General features: G+C 40.7%; 1 protein-coding gene across 14 annotated transcripts in view; it reads left to right on the top strand.

Moving 5' to 3' along the window:
* The window catches only part of LRRC8B (leucine rich repeat containing 8 VRAC subunit B), a 66458-nt gene that overhangs the window by 16418 nt on the left and 28324 nt on the right, over positions 1-21716 (top strand). For 2 of the 14 annotated variants that reach the window (XM_057713584.1, XM_057713665.1), the window contains exons 2-3: positions 10481-10681; positions 18059-18167. The exons of 5 other annotated variants lie outside the window; for them this stretch is intronic. The gene's annotated coding sequence lies outside the window, so the exon portion shown is untranslated. Of the gene's footprint in view, positions 1-5764; positions 5779-10480; positions 10682-18058; positions 18168-18775; positions 18996-21716 lie in introns of those variants that run through there. 7 more of the 14 variants (XM_057713593.1, XM_057713612.1, XM_057713638.1 and 4 more) reach the window with 5 other exon arrangements.

Below are 21716 nucleotides of genomic sequence, written 5' to 3'. Positions count from 1 at the left end.
GTCAGTGTGCTGGGAGTTTTGAAATGTTCTCTGTGTATTTCTGTGATTTTTGACCTAATAATCTCATTTAGGTTTACCAAGCTTAGCAGCTGTTGTTTTTACCAACTATTGCTAAACCGTGTTAATGTCCAAAGTTGAAAAACCCTTTTTTCCACATTGGCCTAGATTATCCAGAGTTGTATAAAATTTAAGCCTTTTCCTCACCCCTTGTAAGTTTCATTTACTTGCAAGAAAACCTGTAATATTAATATTCTAATGGATGGTTTAGATAGGCTGAACCTGTCTCTCACAGGACTCCAATGACTGCTTGCAGTGTCTTTTGTAGAACAGTATTTTTTTGATAAAACCGTCTGTCCTCTTTTCTGCTGGAGGAAGCAGAGACCTCAATTCTATTGTAATTTAAGTAGTGTTTAGTGTAATATGATAAATGTTTGCAGTTTGATAGTAATGATTGTTCTTTGGCAAAGCAAAAGGAAAAGTTGAGAAGTCAAAGGCTTTGAAAATGTCCTAGGAGAAAATAAACTCAGAATTATAGTCATTTTATTGGATAATTCTGCAATTTTATTTGAAGGAGGGCATCAGATGTTGAATTTTGCCTTTTCATTTTATTGATGTAACAGGAATTTTTCTTAAACAGCTGGCAATATATCTTACTTCCTTTGCAGTCTCTTTTAGGGGTCCTTCAATTTGTCTTTTAATTATGAGACAGTGGTTTTTGAGCTAGAATCTAGGTATGCTCTTGAATTCCTCTAGGGTTAACTTTGTTGGTTCTGAATCCCATCTGATCTCTGCACAGTCTTTCACATTCCCATAGCAATAGTTTTCCTTGTTGTCAAATCAGATGGCCAGTTGTTTCCACATTTACAGGTAATGATGTGTATCAACAGCATGCTTTATAATTACAAGGCCATCTTTACATATATAATCGCATTTGACTCTGACAATCCAGTGAGGGAGAGAGAGAGAATGGCTACAGCTAATTCCTATTTTATAGGTGAACTTCCAGAAGTCACTCAATATATCCCAAAATAACACACAAACAGAAGGAGTAGGACAAGAACTAGTTCTTTTAACTCCATGGCTGCTGTTCTTTCTGGCCTGTCATACTTTGTGGGCACACCCTGTTATGTGCTGTGAGATGTTTGCCATAGAAGTAATTGAGTCAATTTGCTGTGTGAAATTGGTGTACCAAATTTTAATAAACTTTCTAAAACCAGGTTGTTATTCTTTAGTACTCTCCCTACTAAACATTATCATTGTACTCTCTGTACAGTGAGGGCAGTTTTCTGCTTTCCAGGCTAATGACATTGTGAGTGTACAGCTTAGAAGGTAAGGAACAACAGGACAGCAATAAGAGAGATGCAGAAGGAGATGTGTTACTAAGTGGCAAGTTCAGTGGAAACAATGTAGGAAGTGAGACCCAAGCTGAGCCTGGCAGCATGAGATGGACTTTGGAAAGGTGAAAGAAATGGAAGGGAAATATCCGAGCAGAGGTATGCAGGACAGCATGTATGCAGTACTGAAATAATTGTGGGTGAAATGATATGTCCAGGATTTGCTTCAAAATAATCCTGGGCATGGTGTGATATGAGTTGATAATTGTTGAAGCTGAGTGAAGGGTACATGGGGCTTCCTTATACTAACTTTAAAAAAAAAATTATTTATTTATTTATTTATTTATGTATGTATGTATGTATTGGCTGCATTGGGTCTTCATTGCTGCACACAGGCTTTCTCTAGTTGCGGAGAGCCGGGGGCTGCTCTTCTTTACGATATGCGGGCTTCTCTTATTGCAGAGCATGGGCTCTAGGCACTCAGCTTCAGTAGTTGTGGCACATGGGCTCAATAGTTGTGGCTTGTGGGCCCTAGAGCGCAGTCTCATTAGTTGTGGTTAGTTGCTTAGTTGCTCCACGGCACGTGGGATCTTCCTGGACCAGGGATCAAACCCGTGTCCCCTGCATTGGCAGGTAGATTCTTAACCACTGTGCCACCAGGGAAGCCCTATACTATTATTTATGCTTTTATATTAGGGATTTTTCATAATTTTTCAAATTTAAAATATAAAAATGGTATGTAATTTTGGACAGTGAGTAGGCTGGCCTATCTGGAATAAAGGATCTGTTCAAAGTCATGGTGGGAAATGATGTTGGAAAGGCGGTTTGGGAACAGATTAGGTGGTGGGAGGGAGTTCATGAATCTACACTCTGGAGTCTGGGTGGGTGCTTGGTAGATACTGGTTCATTTACTAGACTTGAGTTTCTCTTGGCTATGAGCTGAGGGTAGAGTCGTCGTGCAGCCTGGCATCCTCATCAAGGATGACAGCAGCCCCACTTGGCGGGGGCGGTTCGTAGGCCCCACCACATCTGACATGCCAGCTCTAGAAGGCACATTTAAAGAGGGCTTTTGCAAACTGAGTTTCAATGGTGGTGTGACAGAAGGTGTCACATCTTCGGAATCTTTCTTTTAGAACACTCCATCAATTTATGGTTGTTTACCTGGAAAGGACTTATTTTCCCATCTGCCAAGTTCCTCCTCTACTCCTTTTTAAACTGTCTGGTGTGCCTGAGAATGGGCAGTAAAAGCGAAATAAAAATACTACTGATCACCTAGTGAGAGGGAAGCACGTGTGCATCATGGCACCTAATTTAACCTCCCGGAGGCGGCCTTTAACAGCAGACTGAGTTACACACAGCAGCACCGAACCGTTTAGAAAGCCTAACTCTCTGGTGTAGCTTTCTGAAGCAAAGTTCCCTCTTCCTTCCTGCTTAAAATGTTTCTCTATTGCTGAGGAAAAAGAGGAGAGAGAGAAATTTGGATAGTTGGTAATATTAAGGAATTATTAATTATTCGGTTGTTATTCAGTGGTGTGCTACAGTTGAGAGCCGACTGTCGTTTTCAGGAATTTTGCAAGCCAGTTGTTAAACACAGCCATTAAAAGATTATGTGAACCTGAAGTACTAAAAGCAACACCCACAACTTATCACTTCCTATTTATTTTTCTATAATTTGCTGTTATCTATGCTTTTAAGGTTATTTATGTCTAATGTACCTGCATAGTGGAGGTACTGTATGTGTACTGCACATTTCTTATCAACCCCATGGAAATTGGCAAAGACTGCAAATCGGGGCCTTCCCCCTTCTCCCCTCCCCCGCTGCCCCACCTCTTCCCTGGGCCAGAGAACTGGTTGTTACCTACCAGCACACTACTTACTGCGTATGACTATGATATTGTGGTTATATATTTTTTTAAACTCTTTACCTTTTGAAGATTCATACTGAAATAAGCCAGATAAAATGCAATATCTAGAATTTGTTTCCAATAATCCAGTCAGAGCGGGTATCATGATTGTTGTATCAGTGATGGGCACATGGGCTTTATTATACTACTACTACTCTCTACTTTGGGGTATGTTTTAAATTTTCCATAATAAAAAGTTAATAATTAAGGAATATTACAATATAATTAAGTTGCCTATACCCAGGAGACGGTCTGGTACCTGTCTGTCCCTCAAACATTGATGCTAACATTGATAAAATATTATTCTTTAATTTTAAAGACCTTATTTGTAACTGGTTGACATAGATCATTGAGAAACATGTCTGTTTCTCGTTAAATAAAATCAAGAAATCGCTATGTCCAGTTTACCATACCTGTAAGTATAACGGAATCCAACAGAGCCTTCCTTCCCTAGGACACTGAAAAGCTCTCTCGTCATAGTGGGGCGAAAATGCATTGTTCGATTGCAATCCTGTTTGCAGAACCAGTTGTACAGATAGGGAAAAATGAATCACATTATTACTGAGGACTACTTTGGGTTGTATGACAGCTGTATACCCTCTAGATTTATTTTCAGTCTAACTAATTTGAGTCACTTCTCAAAGGAGTGCTGTCAAGTGAATTGTCTACTCTGCAGATGACGAGAGCCTTTCTAAACATTGCCTTGTTGATAAAATTGATGTGTTTGGAATTGTTGGCCTATGAATTAAATTAGACCTAATCCAATGATTTAAAACACATAGCCTAAATGGTACACTGACTACATCTCACACAGAGTACAGAAGCACAGTATTTTTTCTAGTATATATCTAGACATCAAATGGATAATTTATAGCATAAATTTGTAGCTTAAAATACATCTCTTTTTTTCCTAAGTTTGAAGTCCTTTTTAATTTCATTCATAATATGCATCTGGAGAATGGTAGTAGTTTTCTTCTTGTCTTTGACTGTATAATAATTCCTACTTACCAAATGCAGTTGACCAGAAAAAAATTTATATAGAATAAGGAATGCAAGTGGTCATTGTGATTATCCCATCAAACAGAGCGGTGAGGAAATTATTAGGTTTTATAAGGGGGACAGGGAAGGGCAATAAGAACCTTGAGGGGAAAGTAGTCTATAATATCTATCTTATAATTTTAAGTTATGTGAGAGTTTCTAGTCTGTGTAAGAAATACAGGCTGTGACCATTCTCTAGGTTTAACCACACACACACACACACACACACACACACACACGCACAGAAATCAAAATGTCAAGCAATGAAAATAACAGATATCAAACTCAGTTAACCTGGGGTGAGAGTACCAAAAGCAAGTCTAGCTTGAAACAGATGCTGAAAACAGGAACTGAGATCAGAAACCAGAAGTCAGACTAGGAGGGTAGAAGAATCATAACTCCTCCTTATACAGCAGAGCTAGGCAGAAGAATCACCTGGAGAACCTGGGAGGTTTTGACACTTGGCTACAGTTTTCCCCATGTTCATTTCTATGTACCAATAATCTTCAATGCTCTGCAGGATCTCACCATGATATAGGTCGTAAAAGAGTTTCTTTGGAGTATGTAAATAGAAATCATGGTTCAAGATGAAGATGGAACATGGAGATTGCGTCATGATTGCTAAGGAGAAACACATGTCAAGTTCTTGAAGTATAGTAATCACAGGAGTGTGATTTATTCACTTACTAATTATTTTTTGAGCTCCTACTATCTGAGTTAAAACCTGGGGATACATCATTGAACCTTTCAGATAAAAGCTCTGTGCTCTCGGAGCTTACTGCCTAGTGAGTAGACACAGAAAATAGACAAAATAATTATATAGTACATTAAACAGAGATACATTATACAGAGAAGAACAAAACAGGAAGTGTTCTTCAGAACTGGATACCCCAAGGATGCATTTCCCAATACTATCAAATCTAGCAAAGGAAAGATTTATATTTATAAAAATACAAAACATACCACATCTGAAATTCCTTTCTGTTTCTGTTAACTCTGTTGATAAGCTAAATATATTCACTATTTCTACAACCAACTAGTAGGTTTAAAGCACAAAATGAAGTTTAAGTAGTGTGGGAGAGAGCAGCTTTTTTTACACTGAAGTACAATGAAAAATATGTCCCTACACATTTTGTTAGAGAGTTGGCCATTCATAATCAGGAAGGCAGTGAGTACCTACATCTGGGAGGTTGGAAGTTATTTAAAATCTCCCAGTCCTGTTTACCTCCAGTTGGGCAGACAAGTAGAAGCCACACAAAGAAGTGTGTGTGTGTGTGTGTGTGTGTGTTTTATAACATACAGACTTTATATTTTAGTCAGCTTGATTGCCTTCATAAAAAATTAAATCGTCTCATCTTTAAATAGAAATATTCACAAAGGAAAGTATTAAGTGAATTCCTTTATAGAGGAGATGGACTCAATCTACATTTAGTTCTTTATTTTAAATAACTTATTTTTTCCAGATTACCAAGTGCAAGCCTTTAAATCCAGCATTGGCCAAGGTCAGTGGCAAAAATGAACAGTCTAACTCACTCATTCGTATGTTCTCCTCTCCCCAGGACTCTAGTTTATTTCCAACTGCCTACTGGACCTCACCACCTAAATGACCCACAGGTACTGCAAACTCAGTGTTTTAAAAACCACACTCATCACCCTTCTCCACTGACCAGTTTTCACCACTGACCCTGTGGCCAAAACCAGGATGGTCCCACGTTTTTGAGTCCTGGCTTTCCTTAATAGCTCATCTGCGACCAGTCCTGAGTAACCCTAGAATCCATGCCCATAAACTATTTAACAGAGTACCTGCTTGAAAGTACTGAAGAGTGATGGTACTTAAAAGTGCTTAAAAGTATTTGCTTTTATCCCCCCTTCTCTTCATGGCTAGTTACATCTTAGTTCAAGCCTTCTTTCTTGTTTCATCCCTTTGACTATTGATCTGGTCTCTTAACCTATATTGTACATTTCCCCTGTCTCGCGAATCCTCTATGCTGCTGCAAAAGCAGCAAATACTAAATTTCTAAATTTGACATTTGACACTGAGCAGATCATTTCACTTCCTTGTATAAAAACCTTCATGGACTCTATAGCACAGTACCCAAATCTCTTTATGATCTAAACCTTAATGGCCTTTTCGCTTCATCTTCTTCAACTTTTCCATGGGGTTCACTCCCAAGAGCAATACTTGGTAAAAACTTAGCTTCGCCAAACCCCTAATAAAAGTATCAGACCTTAATTATGTTAGTAAATTATCCTTGATTCAAAGTGAAAGAGCAGGGCTTCCTAGGTGATGCAGTGGTGGCGCAGTGGTTAAGAATCCGCCTGCCAATACAGGGGACACGGATTCAATCCCCGCTCCAGGAAGATCCCACATGCCGCGGAGCAACTAAGCCCGTGCGCCACAGCTATTGAGCCTGTGCTTTAGAGCCCGTGAGCCACAACTATTGAGCCCATGTGCTGCAACTACTGAAGCCCACACGCCTAGAGCCTGTGCTCCGCAACAAGAGCAGCCATGGCAATGAGGAGCCCGTGCACCACAACGGAGAGCAGCCCTCCACTCACTGCAACTGAAAGAAAGCCTGCGCACAGCAAAAAAGACCCAGCACAGCCAATAAACTAAATAAATAAATTTAATAATAATTTTTAAAAAAAGTGAAAGAGCAAATTCACCAGATTGCTCATTGGTCTTCCAATGAATATTGGAATATTAACTCACTTTATGATAAAGCCTTTTGCCTAACTTTATTCCTGTTTCCTTTCTTCATCTCTCCCATCAGCCAGTACTTGCCAGGTTTTTTCTGTTACTGCTGCTTAAATTCACTCCTGTCATTTTCCCTAACACTCCCCTGTTCGGGTCCTCACAGGGGAGGACTGAATTATTTATTGCTCAGTTATTGAATTACTGCAGTAGGATCCTACCTGATTCTCTTGCCTCCATTCTGCCTCCCCTCCGTTTTCCTGCCCCAGTGTATCTCCCGTGCCCCACTAGGTTAATTTTCCTAACACATTGCTGGCATTCTGTTTTAGAACCTATAACGGTTCTTTTCTGTGAGTCAAGTCAAGCCATTCCACTCTTCGTTGTGAAATCTTACGTCCTGACTGCCCGTACTGCCTCCCTTACTGTGAAGTCATCTCCCTCTGGCTGTGAAGATTCCCTCCTCCGTGGGACCTGCTGCTTCGTTGCTCTTCCTCACTTAAGACCTCTCTGCTCTTGCCCTTCCCCAGCTGGGGCTCTTCCCGGTCCAGCTCCTGTATATCCTCAAAGGCTCAGATGCACATCACTTGTGCTGCTTTCTCCATCCCCTCAACTATAGCTGTTGGCCTTTGTGAGAGGCAGCTTCCGACGGTGAGAACAACGATATTTGGTGTCAGTTATGGGATCAAGCTCTTGTTCACCAGACGTCTGGTGAACAGCTTAGGCATTAGGCAGCTTCTCTTTTTCTCTCTGAGCTGGTATCCTTATTATAAAGTCAAATGCGTGATTTAAATGACTTATGGGAAAAAAATACTCCATAAACTTTAAAGCATTATGCAGATGTAGCTGTTTCAACTATCCTGTTTAATCCTTGATTATATATATATATCCCCTGTTCCCTATTCATTTTGTGTATATTTCCCATCTCCACAACTTTGAGTGTTTTAAGGGTAAATATAAGGTGAAGTGCAAAAGGATAATGAGTTCTCATTTGGTGACTCTCCTTCCTCCTTGTCCTATTTAGCCCACACCACGGTAAATATTCGATAAGTTCTCCCCTGTCAGGAGGAATACAGTATCAGGCACTAGAGTGAAAGCACAGGGAGTAAGAGAGTAACAGGAGGAAAATGAGGTGACCAGAGAGAAGGAGACTGACTAGGCGATGGGCCCCATACTGACATTTTATGGGTCCACACACAAGCTCATTAGACCCCTCGGCAGTCCCTTCAACCTGTTTACAGGATAGCAATAGAATTGCCTCATCTCCTTAGGCGTAATACAGTTCTTGCATAGAGTAGGCTCGCAAATGTTTATTGAATTCACTACCCACATAATTGCATACTACTATGAACACACGCACATGTTTATACAGGCGCATATACCTGCTAATGGATGTCACTATTTACGTCGTAGTTTTTTTTTTTCCTTTAAATTTCATTCTCATGTGTAGCAGTAGTGTGTCGGCTTTGTCTGCAGAGTAGCACTGATATTCGTATTTGCATTGTGTTTGTGCAGTGTCTGATAAGGAGTACCTGCTTTCTTGCTGAAGTCATAGGTAGTGCAGGAACTACCTTGTTTAGATTGCTAAGAGATGCCCATACAAATATTGCATTATTTTTCATATTAAGCTTATTCAAATCCTGCTTAAAATTAAAAATAAGAACAAAAAATAATGATAAGTAAGTGAGAATTTATTCTGTTTTTGCACACGTATCTTCTAGCTGCCGCTTCCACAGGCAGTCCTCTAGGAATGAGAGATGTGGTGGTAGAGTGCAGGGATTTATGATTCTGCTTAGAAGGGAGGTATCAACTGTAATAAGTCTTGTTTGAGAACACTATCCTTGAACAATAAGAATAATCATTAGATACTTATAACTCTTGCTATGTCTGGGTCACAGAGTCTTCATACTCAGTTAAAAAACAAACTAGTCAAACAGTAAAATATGGTTCTTGTTTTTAAGGAGTTTATAATTTAAAGTAAAATACAGGGAATGACAGTAATCCCAGCAAAACAATTAGGAGAAATGGAATTTGCTTGTTACCTTAGAAGCAAAAGGTACATTTCTGCCAAGTAAGTCATTAAAGACTGTGATTGTTTTGTTGCAGGGCTGATTTAGTAGCATGAAAATGATAGTTTAACCCTGTTCTCCATTCACCAGGCAGGCGGGTGAGCGCTCGCATTTCAGATGAGCCAGCCTGCCTACAGGAAAAGGCATTTGCATAGAAGATTGAGGGAAATTGCCAGACGACAAAATAAAGACTTCTGCTTTTGCAATTCCTCTTATTACCGCTTTAATTAAATTAATGTTTCCAAGGGAATGAATTTTTAAATGAAATCTTAATAGTGCTTCAGCTAATTCCAAATATATTCTTTCATTTTACTCTGTTTTCACAACGTGATCATATTTGGTTTCACTTCCTGGTTTGTCCACACAAGCCTGTTGCTGGGAAATATTTAAAGTGTTTATGAGAGAAGGATATTGTTTTTTAATGGACGAACTTTGGTTTGATTTAGATTTAGTACATGCAGTAATTTTTACAGAAATAAGGTTTCTGATACCTAAACTGGTAAATCAGCTGCTTAAAGAAAACTAAAAAAACAAAAACAAAAAACCAAGCACACAAACAAAAAAACAACAAAAACAAACAAAAATTTTTGGTGCTGAATTTGACTGTTACCTTCTGTTGAAGTGTACAGAACTATTTGATTAGGCACCCGTTGTGAAGCAAATGAAATGTTGGCCCGTAATTAAAGTCATTGTAACTTGATTTTAAACAGAGGTTTGATTGCATGGTGAGTGACATAATGCCTGATGGTTTTACCAAAAGAAAGGCCCAGTGTACTCAGGCTGATGGTTTGCTCAGGGTGTATCTAACATGGTTACTAGTGTATCTGGCACCATTGTGTGTGTGTGTTTTAAATGACTGTTCTTATGTCTTATGTAACATTGTACGAAATATTTGGCTATTCATTCTAAAACTGATATTTTTATCCCAAAGCATCTAATTTCCACCAAAGTAATAAAGTACCATCTAGTGCAGAAAAACTAATCAAGTCCATTTCTCTTTTGAAAACATCAATTAAGACTTTTAGGAAAAGTCTGCTCCCTTAAAATCTAATTGTTTTGTCCAGTTGTATCATTTTACTGGCTAATCCGAAAGCTTAATTTTTTTAAGCATAACTACTTTTTCTACTTGATATTTTAATTTTGAAGTCCCTTCATGTTTTATTTTACAAGGTGATCTGATATATACCCTAATATAGAATTACGCTTCCTGCTCTTCTTCTACCCCTTATCCCTTCACCTCCCATTTATATAAATCCTATGCATTTTTCTTGGTCCAACTCATAACTCCTGTGCAATGACTGTTATTTCTTTGACATGTATTGCCTTAAAACACAACTGTGTAATCCATTTGATTGATCTTTCTTATATTCATGATTTATTTACTAAAGCATAATCACCTTTTGAAGTTCATGTTTGAGTTTGACATCTTTCTATCCCCTTCAGAATCTGGGATGACGCTTTGCACCCAACAGAAACAAGGTCATGATTGTTGAGGACACGTAGTGGATGCAAGATGTGACAATCCTCCTACATTCTCTCGGTACCAATCTCTGGCCATGACACAAGGGCCCTCTTCATTTCCATCTGTGTTCAACTAACAGTGACTAAGACTTTCCACAACAGAAACACAGGATGTTGTCAAATGTAAATAGAAAAATGTTATTTCTTGTGTATGGGTTCAGGGAAGCAAATGGAGACAGAAAAAAAAGACACCATTAGCTATCTTGGTGCAATCCTTCTACCTTCAGGTTTTTTGCTAAGAAATAACCGTAGATTCATTTGCTGTGCACAAAGGAGAAACCTAGGTCACTGACCAAAGATGAGGCATGTTGTGCAGCTGGATTTGTCACTGAAGCAGACAAAGCCCCACCCTGATTTAGAAGTCATGTGTTAAACTTCCAGAGAGGGAATATGGCTTTTGTTTCCTGGGAAGCCATCACAATTCCAGAGAGAACATGGTTTCTCTTCTTTGCTAACACCAAGTGAAGCTGCAGAGTCCTCTGATTTCCGAAGCCCAAAGCAACCCAATGTGCAGAAACCCCACTGCTCACCTTCTTTGGAATGTGGATGATCTATCTGATTCCTCTTAGTTCTCTGTGGGTTCTTTTAGAAGCCTGACCTTACTCTTATAACTTCGGTATCCCCGGAGCTGCCTCAAATTGTTCTTAAGGCCATGGCTAAGCTAAATCTCTTTTCTCTGCTGATAGGGCTGGAATAAAGACTTTATCTCCTAAAGAATTCAGGAGCCTTTGCATGTCATATGGAATTAGGTGATTTGAAGATAAGATGATGCAGTGATTATAGGAAGTTGTTCTGGTCTTTGCGCCAAACAAGGGGGGGAAGGAGGTTCTAATTTTAATTCTTTTAATGTTCATTTAATATTTAATGCCTGCTAAGCCCTGGGGATAAAATGATGAGCATGAAACATGTAGACCAGACCTCCTAGAGCTTATACTTTAGTGGGAGAGAAGTTAACCGTAATTGAACAATTACACAAAGGTGTGTGATAAGTGCTGTGAAAACAAGGAGGAGAGAACTAAAGGAGCACCTTGTGACGGGCCTGGTCAGAGTGGTCAAAGAAGGTGTCCCTTAAGATGTAACTTCTCTAAGTCATTAACTCAGGACATCCATGGCTTAAATGACTGCTGGCTCTGTTTGGGCCTTGAAGGTGAGCTTGACCTTCTAAGTGGACTGCTTGGCACTGTTTCAAATTGCAACTATTCTGAATAAGAATTAACCCTCCTGTAAGACTGTTCTCATGCAGGGTGATGCTATGAGTGGTATAATAAGAAATACATATGTATTTGATCTTTGCCCTCAGTTTCTGGCACAGAGCTCCTAAAACCCTTGGAATTTCCTTATAGGAGCATCTTTTGTTACTTATGAGCCTCTTTCAACCCTACCTGAGTTTATACTAATGGGGTGACTCTGGGTGTGTCCCTAGATAGCTTCAGGATGAGGGCTGGTTGCCAGAGGAACCAGCCAGGTGATTTCTAATCAGGGTTGGAACTTTCCAGTTTACCCACTGACCTCTGAGGAGGAGGAAAGGGCTAGAGATTTTCAGTCTCCAGTGGCCAGTGATTTAATCAATCATGCCCATGTAATGAAGCCTCCAGAAACATCCCTAAATGACAGAGTCTGGGAGCTTCTAGGTTAGTGAACATATCGAGGTTCTGGGAGGTGGCATACTCGGTGCATGAAAGCTCCACACCCACCACCCGCCCTCCCCACACACACCACCAAATACCTTTCCCTATGCATCTCTTCCATTTGGCTGTTGCAGAGTTGTATCCTTTACAATAAACCTGTAAACAGAAAATGTTTTCCTGAGTTCTGTGAGTCATTCTAGTGAATTATCAGCTTGAGGATGGGGTTGTGGGAACCCCTCAATTTGTAATCCAGTTGGACAAAAGTGTGGGTACTCTGAGTACCTGGGACTTGAGACTGGCATCTAAAGTAGGGGCAGTGTTGTGGGACTGAGCACTTAGACCTGTGGAATCTTACACTAACTTAAGTGTCAGAATAGGATTGCATCGCCGGACACCCAGTTGGTGTCAGAGAAGGTAATGTCAGAAAAAAAAGACAACTCACTATGTTTACTCCAAATGGACACCGGACATTTTTCTGCTCCAGTAGAGGAGCGAGTGGAAACCAGTGTTTTGACCACCAGCAGCCATTAACCAAGTTGCAGACATGAAGCACTGATGAAACACCAAGGTGAAAGTGAACTTTTTACCTGAAACATAGATGACACAAGAGCTTGTTTTTTCCAAACTGACCTATTACTCTCTTAATGTTCTTGCTCAATCCTTGACTTCCCACACCTTCTTCCAGGCAAAATAGGAGCCGGAAGAGATAAGCAGCCTTAGCTGACTGTAATGTTTTAAATAAAGGCCTCTCTGGGTTGGGCAGACAGGCACAGCTGCCCTTATTGGCACTGTGAGCCAGAGGTTGTGGGTGTTGTTTGTTTCCTTCTTTTATAAATCCCTAGTTGACAGTGTGAATGGTCCATTTTCAGTCCATTGTTGCAAGGCGGATTTGGACAAGAACTTTCTACTCAGTGAAGAGACTACCGCAGTTTTGTGTTTTGATCACATATTTCTACTTGGACCCCTGTGCCTTTTTAAAGACTTCTTTTTGACTTTGTAGTAGGACTTAAATGTGAGGGGGTGTCAGTAACCTTGTAACACTTGCTGTTTTGTTTCCTTGGAACCAAGGTGGTGTAAATAAGGCTGACTTCATAGGTTTTTGTTTTTATTTATTTATTTATTTTATTGGCTGTGTTGTGTCTTTTTCGCTGTGTGTGGGCTTTCTTTTAGTTGCGGTGAGTGGGGGCTACTCTTTGTTGTGGTGCGCAGGCTCCTCATTGCCGTGGCATCTCTTGTTGCAGAGCACGGGCTCTAGGTGCATGGGCTTCAGTAGTTGCAGCACGTGAGCTCAATAGTTGTGGCTCACGGGCTCTAAAGCGCAGGCTCAATAGCTGTGGCGCACGGGCTGCTCCGCGGCATGTGGGATCTTCCTGGCCCAGGGATCGAACCTGTGTCCCCTGCATTGGCAGGCAGATTCTTAACCACTGCGCCACCAGGGAAGCCTTCATGGGTTGTTTTGTTTCAATTTAGGATAATGCTCCAGGGCCAATAGCATCCTCTTCTAAAATTACTTTATTGGCAAAAAAAAAAAAAAAAAAAAAAAGGCTTTCTTTAATGAGTTCCCCTTCACATTTATGTGCACCCTTAATGGTTTCAGAGTGCTTCCACAGTATTTCCTTTACCACTGCTATAAACTCTTAGGGCCAATACGATCTTCCATATTTTGAAGGCAAGGACACTGCAGCCTGGATTGGGCTAGTGGTTTGCTTTTTAGCCCATGCAGGTGGCGGTGGAGGCAGGCCTGGGAAGTGTTCTAGTGCACCTTTTCCACACTGTGAGCAGAGAAAACCAGCTCCTACCTCTTACTCTCACTTGTAGGGGGAGTGGAGGGTTAGGGAAACAAAAGATATAAAAATAAATAAAAAGTGGGCACTTTGCAGTTACCTAAAGCAGCTCCAGAACATTCACAGAGCAACACCTGAGCAGGAGGAGTAATCACTGTGCTCCCAGAATTGACTGCCCTGGCAATGCCTGCTGCTGACCAGGAAGAGGAAGAAAACTTCTCTCAAAAGGCCTGATATCTGGGAGCATAGACACCAGTAACTTGTAGATAAAAACAGAGCTAGAGGCTTTAAAAATCCCTTCCCCTCACAGCAGTAGTCCAAACTGTATCAGAATCCATGACACGGGCAGTGTGAGTTGAAATTAACGGCGGCCATGGCCAACTTGTGAGGTTGTGTGCCTGCCCATGGTGCCATGTGGTAAAGGATCCTTCCTTCCTAGTCCAGCTGTTCTCAAGCGAGTGGTGATAACAGAATATGGCCCAGCCTTTTGGGGCCAGACCCTGGCATTCCTGGGAAGGCAATAGCAAGAGAAGCTGGATAGCACTCACTTCTATCATGTTCCGTTGCCAGCCACTGCCCCCTACCACCTCCCTGAGACACCGTCCTTATAATAACAAATAACCAGATCAGGAGGTGATGTGTTTTAGAAACAGCTCTCTGGCTGCAATATGGAAATGGGACTAAGGCAGGGAAGAGAAGAGGATATTTCAGCTGTCTTCCCCAAAGATGAGGCAGGCTCCACCCAACGCAGTGGTAGCAGGGATGCAGAAGAAGGGAGTCGTTTAAAAAAAGAACCAATTGATTTCAGAGAATAGAGGAAAGGAAGGTTTGGGGTTAGGTGCCTGATCTCTTGTTGCTGTCAACCCTCAACATCATTCAGCTATCAGTGTTCATGTTGCTTCCAACATTCAGGCACTCAGGAAGAGCAGGTTTGGTGCGGGTGTGAGAAGAAATGGCGGGTTCAGTTTGGGACATGCTGAGTTTAAATTTTCCACACATCTCAGTGTATAGCCAGAAAGATAATGGGGAGATGATGCTGCAGCTGAGGATTAGGGAACTGGGCTTGTCATATAATTTTTGGAAATCATCTACAGAGAGGTGGTGGATAATGCTTAACAATAGAGGATGTCACCCCAGGAGCAGAGAAGCTACTGGTCAGTGATTGAATCCTGGCAAAGCCCACTGCCTAAGGGATGGTAGTATTAGGACCCTTCCAAGGTTCCCACTTACTTTTTTACCTTCAGTTAAAATCACTGCTTTCATCACATGCTTGACTTGTTGACCTTCTTTTCTTGCTATGACCCACTTTTACTCTCTTTTTGGCAAGCCCAATTTATTAGTTTCCAATTGCAGGTCATTCAGTGTGCTCTCTAAGAAAACACACAGCATTCATCTTTGGGTTAATGCTTTTCCTGGTGCCGTCACTTTCTTCTTTTAAAGCCCTGCTCAGTTCTCACCACTCCAGAGGAGTGTCTTCAGATTAGGTCTCACCTAGCTCCAGCTGCAGTCAATCACCTCACAGGCTAGTGGAATACTGGAAGTGGAGGATCTATCCATCATTTGGCTCTCTCTCTAACATGACAAGTGAGGGAGGTCAGGTCAGATGAGGTGAGATGACTTGTCCAATCCTATACTGTCCATTAGATGTAAGGATGTTGGATGTAATGTTAGATGTAAAGGAGTCAGATGTTGGATGCTCGATGCAAAGTAGAGAGTAGAAATTGGGTCTCCAGGGGTTCTTTCCATTAGGGTGTGATGCCTTGTAGTTGGCTGTGTGCCATGGCGATGGCTACTTTCCTTCACTTAAACATCCTGTCTCATTAGGACCTTCCCCCATCCTTCTTCTATAGCCCTATAGAGAGGCAGAGCAGCTATTGCTCTTATTAAACTGGCTCTCATTTGATATGGATCACAACCTTTATTCATTCATGCCTTGAATGGACATGTCTACCACACATAATACAGAGACCAAGGAAGTAACACGGCAGTCCTACAAAAATGCGTGTTATTATGAAAGCCTCTGGGATTGATTGACTAGTTTAAGTGCCCAATAAGTATGTCTGCTATCACTAAGGCAAAGGATTGTGATGGCTTTTCTCTAACCACTTGCACACACACACGACACACACACACACACACACACACACACACACACACAGAGTCTCTCTGCCTTGCCACCAACCTCTCCCTCCACCCTGACTCACACCCTATAAGGCTGTCCTAGATACTTTCTGCTGAATTGACCTCTAAGTAAAGGAGGATTAACAAGAGGATCAAATACTCTTCAAATTCATCTCTAGTTATTATTATTAATGATTTTTGTAAACATGTGGGTGCTTCAATGGATATTTTAGAAGAAAGAAAAGATCTCATGTGTGTGTTTACCTAGCTAGTCACAGGAAGATTTTTGAATGTGTTAGCTTCACATATGGCTTTTTATCTAGTATAAAATAGACCCACACCTTTTCTGGGCAAATTAGTGAGATCATATCAAATCCTTCCAATTAAAGATAACAAAATATGATCCAGTAATCCCACTGCTGGGCATATACCCAAAGAAAACCATAATCCCAAAAGAAACTTGTACCATAATGTTTATTGCAGCACTATTTACAATAGCCAGGACATGGAAGCAACCTAAATGCCCATCAACAAATGAATGGATACAGAAGATGTGGCATATATATACAATGGAATATTACTCAGCTATAAAAAGGGATGAGATGGAGCTATATGTAATGAGGTGGATAGAACTACAATCTGTCATATATAGTGAAGTAAGTCAGAAAGAGAAGGACAAATATTGTATGCTAACTCACATATACGGAATCTAAAAATGGTACTGATGAACTCAGTGACAAGAATAAGGATGCAGATACAGAGAATGGACTGGAGAACTCGAGGTATGGGAGGGGGCGGGGGTGAAGGGGAAACTGAGACGAAGCGCGAGAGTAGCACAGACATATATATACTACCAACTGTAAAATAGTCAGTGGGAAGTTGTATAACAAAGGGAGTCCAACTCGAGGATGGAAGATGCCTTAGAGGACTGGGGCAGGGAGGGTGGGGGGGGACTTGAGGGGGGGGAGTCAAGGAAGGGAGGGAATATGGGGATATGTGTATAAAAACAGATGATTGAACCTGGTGTACCCCCAAAAAAATTTAAAAAAAATAAAAAATAAAAATTAAAAAAAGAACATACTTTCAACTTTTAAAAAGTTTTTTGAGAATAAATTTTTTTTAGCATTAAAAAAAATTAAAAAAATAAAGATAACAAAAAATTGATAATGAAATATTTAGGATTTATAATAACCTATGAATTATGGACAAAGCAAATTTGACAGAGATTATATTTTTATGTGTTGGTATGTTTTGTAGTACATGGGGCCTGCTATATGTTTAATTTGTGTAATCCATTTATGTTCATTTTAAAGCAGTCAGAACAGTTTTCCTGTTTTACATGGTAGATTTTTTTTGTGGTAAAATATATGTAATATAAAAATTACGATTGTAACCATTTTAAAGTGTACAGTTCTGTGGCATGAAGTACATTCACATTGTTGTACATCTGTGATTATAGATTTTAAAACATGGCCTTGGGTGTCATTGGCTGTATCTGACTTGTGTGCAGCACGAATCTTGATTGGGAAGACAGGCATTGCATCAAAAAGTGGAGGTTACTTGCACAGGTTAACTTTTTAAAAATGCATCACTCTGTATTGTTTGGGCGTTACAATACTTGGTCTTCCCTATGTGTCATATATTAAATAATCGAGGTAGATTACATTTATATTTATATTGCACAACCTTTTTAGTAACTGGAGTCATGTGATACATTACAGAGCGTGGCACAGAAATCACTAACTTGGGTGGAGAACCAAACCCCCTAATATCCAGTCTGGTTTCTCTTTACAGGATAATACTTTAAAGCCAGCCTGTAAAGAATTCATTTTAAATAAACCTACTACTCAGTTAATAAATTACAGTTTTTGAGCATTTACTTTGTACCTCCTGCTATGCTAAGCATTTGGTTTATAGTCACCTCATTTAATTCTGAAAACAGTTCCATTATTACCTCTGTTTTGCAGATGAGAAAATTGATACTTAGCTTATCTAAGATCAAGAGGGTGGTAAAGGACACAGTCAGAACTTGACCTTAACCATTCTGCTGCACTCCCTTCCTGGTAAGAGTGTCAGGTAAGAACTGGGCCTAACAAAGTAACTAACAGATTGAAGACATGCGATACTTCCTTATTAAGTCGTTCAGAAAGAAGGTCATATTTAGGTGATATGGCATAAATATACTTTAACCAGATTTTAATAGGAAGGCTAGGAAGACAAGCTATGTAAAACATCATTTGAATACAGATTAAAGTTGGGTTGTTCCTCTTGTCTTTACAGGGGTGGGTGAATGTTTCTCTGTGAGAGGCTGTGCCAGCAGGATGCACCCCTGCTCTGGCTGTCTATCGTGTTGATCTTAATTACTTAATAGAGGCAAGCAGGATGGAGGGGACAGTTGTTTCTGTTTCACTAGATGGAATACTGAGTAATGAGCAGGAAAAATATATAGATCTGATTTTTAGATTGTGTCTTTCAGTTTCTCTAAAAGATAGATTGGAGGTTTCTTTTTTTAAGTGATGTCACATTCTTTATAAAACCCCTTTTAACATAGCTTATTGGAGAGGCGGTATAGCAGATGGCTCTTAGTTAGAGCTGGCATGAATTCTGGGTTTGCTTTGTGAGCTTGAGCCTGAGCAAGCTTCTTAGTTCCTCGCATCCCCACCTTTCTCACCATTAGAGTTGAGACCATAATACCTACCTCACTAAGTACACAGTAAATGGTAGCCTTCCCCTTTCCACCTCTCACCACTTTTCTCCATTCAGCAGACAATTATTGAGAATCTCTTGTGTGTTAGCTCCTGTCTTGCACACTGAACTCTTCTAAGAGCGGACCAGCTATTTGTGATGCAGTTTAATAGAAACGGTAGAACACTCAGCACTCCCTCAGTGCTAAAGAAGCACCAGGTATGGAACAACTACTTGTTTTGGGGGGTGACTGAGAAGCAGTGTTTACTTTAAACATCTTTTGTGTTTAATGGTCATACGGTACTTGGTGAACCTTAAACTTTTGTATTTTGTGGTCAGAAATTAGCTTGATGTAGGCACTAGTCTGATTTGCAGTGCATGGCAATTTGATTTTTGTCTTTGAGTTAACAATATGGTAGAGCAGATATAGCATTCTTTACAGTGATCACTCTCAGAAGTTACTGGTTTCATGAGACTGAAACCATCCCAGGACATGAAATATGGTCCGCTTGCTTATAGCACACAGGGTCGCGGAACTACAATGCTTAGGGAACATTTAATATGTGGCAGGCGCTGGGCGACAAGGAAAGTCCTTGCCTTCCCAGAGCCTGTGGTTTGGGGGAGGGTGGACTGGGCAACAGATGGGCACAGAACGACATGGTACACGGTATCCTTGTTGGGTGGTATCTTGATACTTCTGCTGGTCCCAGCATCATTCCTGTTGCATTATACTGTTGATTCATACAGAAGAAGAATTGTGAGATCGTAGTTTGATAAGATATTAAGGTCGTTTAGGAATGCTGTGGCATTTTCCCAGTGATCCGTCACTGATTCAGATTGACTCACCGTCATTATAATGCAGCCATTCAGGCTGAATGTGACAGCACTTCTCCATTCAGATTTGTGAGATGTCATGTTTGGTGAGTAAGTTGGCAAATATGAGTTTTTCTCCTTCCTTTCTGAAGGGTGAAGGCTTAGCCTCTGCTTCTGAAACTCTGCACCTGTCATGAGCCGATGGAAATGCCTGAGGCTCTGTCCCCACTGCCTTGCTTATCACCCTTCCAGACCCACCGTGTCTGTGCCCCAGATGTGTGCACAGATCCTTCAGAGAGCCGAGCCTGCTCCGCCATACCCTTGGTTCCTAACTGGGTGGGGAAACCTAATCTGGCATTATTGGTTCACTCAGCAATTACTTACTCAGTATTTATGGTGAGGGCAGGGGCAGGACTGAGACATGGGACCCCCCCCCAGATGGGCTGTTAACTTGTTACCCTGGGCAGGCTAATAATTTGATGCCACTTCGGACTGCTATTCTTTAAATATTTGTTCATAACATTTTTCAGAGAAGCCTGGAGCTGCATGAGACGGAATAGGGTAGCCAAAGAACCCCTCTAGTTCCCCCTTCTGCCAGTTCCCAGGATCTCAACGGACTAGAAGAAAAGTATCAGACTCTTTGTTTTTCCTTCCAACCGCATTCTTTACATCCCTGCGAAAAGTTCTAATAGGTACTATTTTAGTTTAATTTAGCTAACTTTCCAAAGATGTTTTAACACCCCATTGATGAATTGATACAGGAAAGCTGCTGTAATATCCAAGCACTTACTCTAGCCTTGGAAAGAGACGCTGGGACAGGTCTTGAGAATATAGGTAAATAAGATTCTGCCCCAGTTCTCAATGAACTTGAGGCAATTTAAGTTCTTTATTGGAGTATAATTGCTTTACATTGTTGTGTCAGTTTCTGCTGTACAACAAAGTGAATCAGCTGTATTTATACATTTATCCCCATATCCCCTCCCTCCCGCAACTCCTTCCCACCCTCCTTATCCCACCCTTCTAAGTCATCACCAGTCATCGAACTGATCTCCCTCTGTTATGCAGCAGCTTCCCACTAGCCATCTATTTTACATTTGGTAGTGTATATATGTCAGTGCTACTCTCTCACTTCATCCCAGCTTCCCCTTTGCACCCCTACCCGCCCCCGCACCAGTGTCCTGAAGTCTGTTCTCTACATCTGCATCTTTATTCTTGAGGCAATAGCTTATTACATGTCATAAAACAGTGTGGGAGAAATATTAGTAAAGCGTTCTAGGAAAGCAGATAGAAGAACAATGAATGCAGCCTGTGGAGGTAAGAGGGGCTCATGGCAGTGATCCTAGGGTGGGACCGATGGTGAAGCGAAATGTCCCTCTCTTAAGTAAATCTGGTATTCAGAGTTTGAAGCTTTCAAATTGATGAAAATAGGATACTTTAATTTTAAACGACCTAAAGCCTTAAACTTACAGAATTACACAAGGCAGGTTGAATAAGTGTGACATTGCAGTGATTCTTGCCATACTGACCTGCAAAAATTCTTGACTTCTTGTTAAATCTTAAAAGGATTCTATCACTGAAAGACAGATTCTCCCAAATGGAAAGCCTTTCTCAGATTCTTAATTTTACAGCAGGCCTTTGCTTTACTACAAAGGAGTTTGTTTTGTCAACCTCAACTGTCTCCACTGACCAGAAGAAAATAAGAGCACCCAGACTTCTCAGTTTTCAAAGTAAAAGCCTTGAGGCCTTTTGTCTTTCTATCAGAATGCTGACTGCCCCCTATTGTTCCTTAATCCACAATCACTTAGGAGTATTCCCTTCTGTGTCCCTCACTGGGGACCTTCTGAAAGCAGCTCTTATTTGAGAAAGGGAGTTCTCAAGGTTAGGCTTGTCATCTCTAAATCTTCCAGAATATTTTTTTAGGTTATCTTGGAGTTGATTTTTTCGGTGAAAATACACATCTTGTGTCTTGCCTCTGGGGGAAGTAAATGTTTTTCAGGGGTAGGTAGAGCCAGTTTTATAACACTCATGCAGCACAGCAAGCTGGGAAAGCCACTGATGCTGTCTCAGCAGCTGGGTCTGTCCCAATTACTGTGACAGTCCAAGTCCTGTTTTGATCTGATCTGAAAT

The sequence above is a fragment of the Hippopotamus amphibius genome, chromosome 1 (assembly GCF_030028045.1).
Source record: "Hippopotamus amphibius kiboko isolate mHipAmp2 chromosome 1, mHipAmp2.hap2, whole genome shotgun sequence".
NCBI classification, from domain to species: domain Eukaryota; kingdom Metazoa; phylum Chordata; class Mammalia; order Artiodactyla; family Hippopotamidae; genus Hippopotamus; species Hippopotamus amphibius.
The sequence above is the reverse complement of the archived record's forward strand: the minus strand, read 5'-3'. Positions and strand labels throughout refer to the sequence as shown.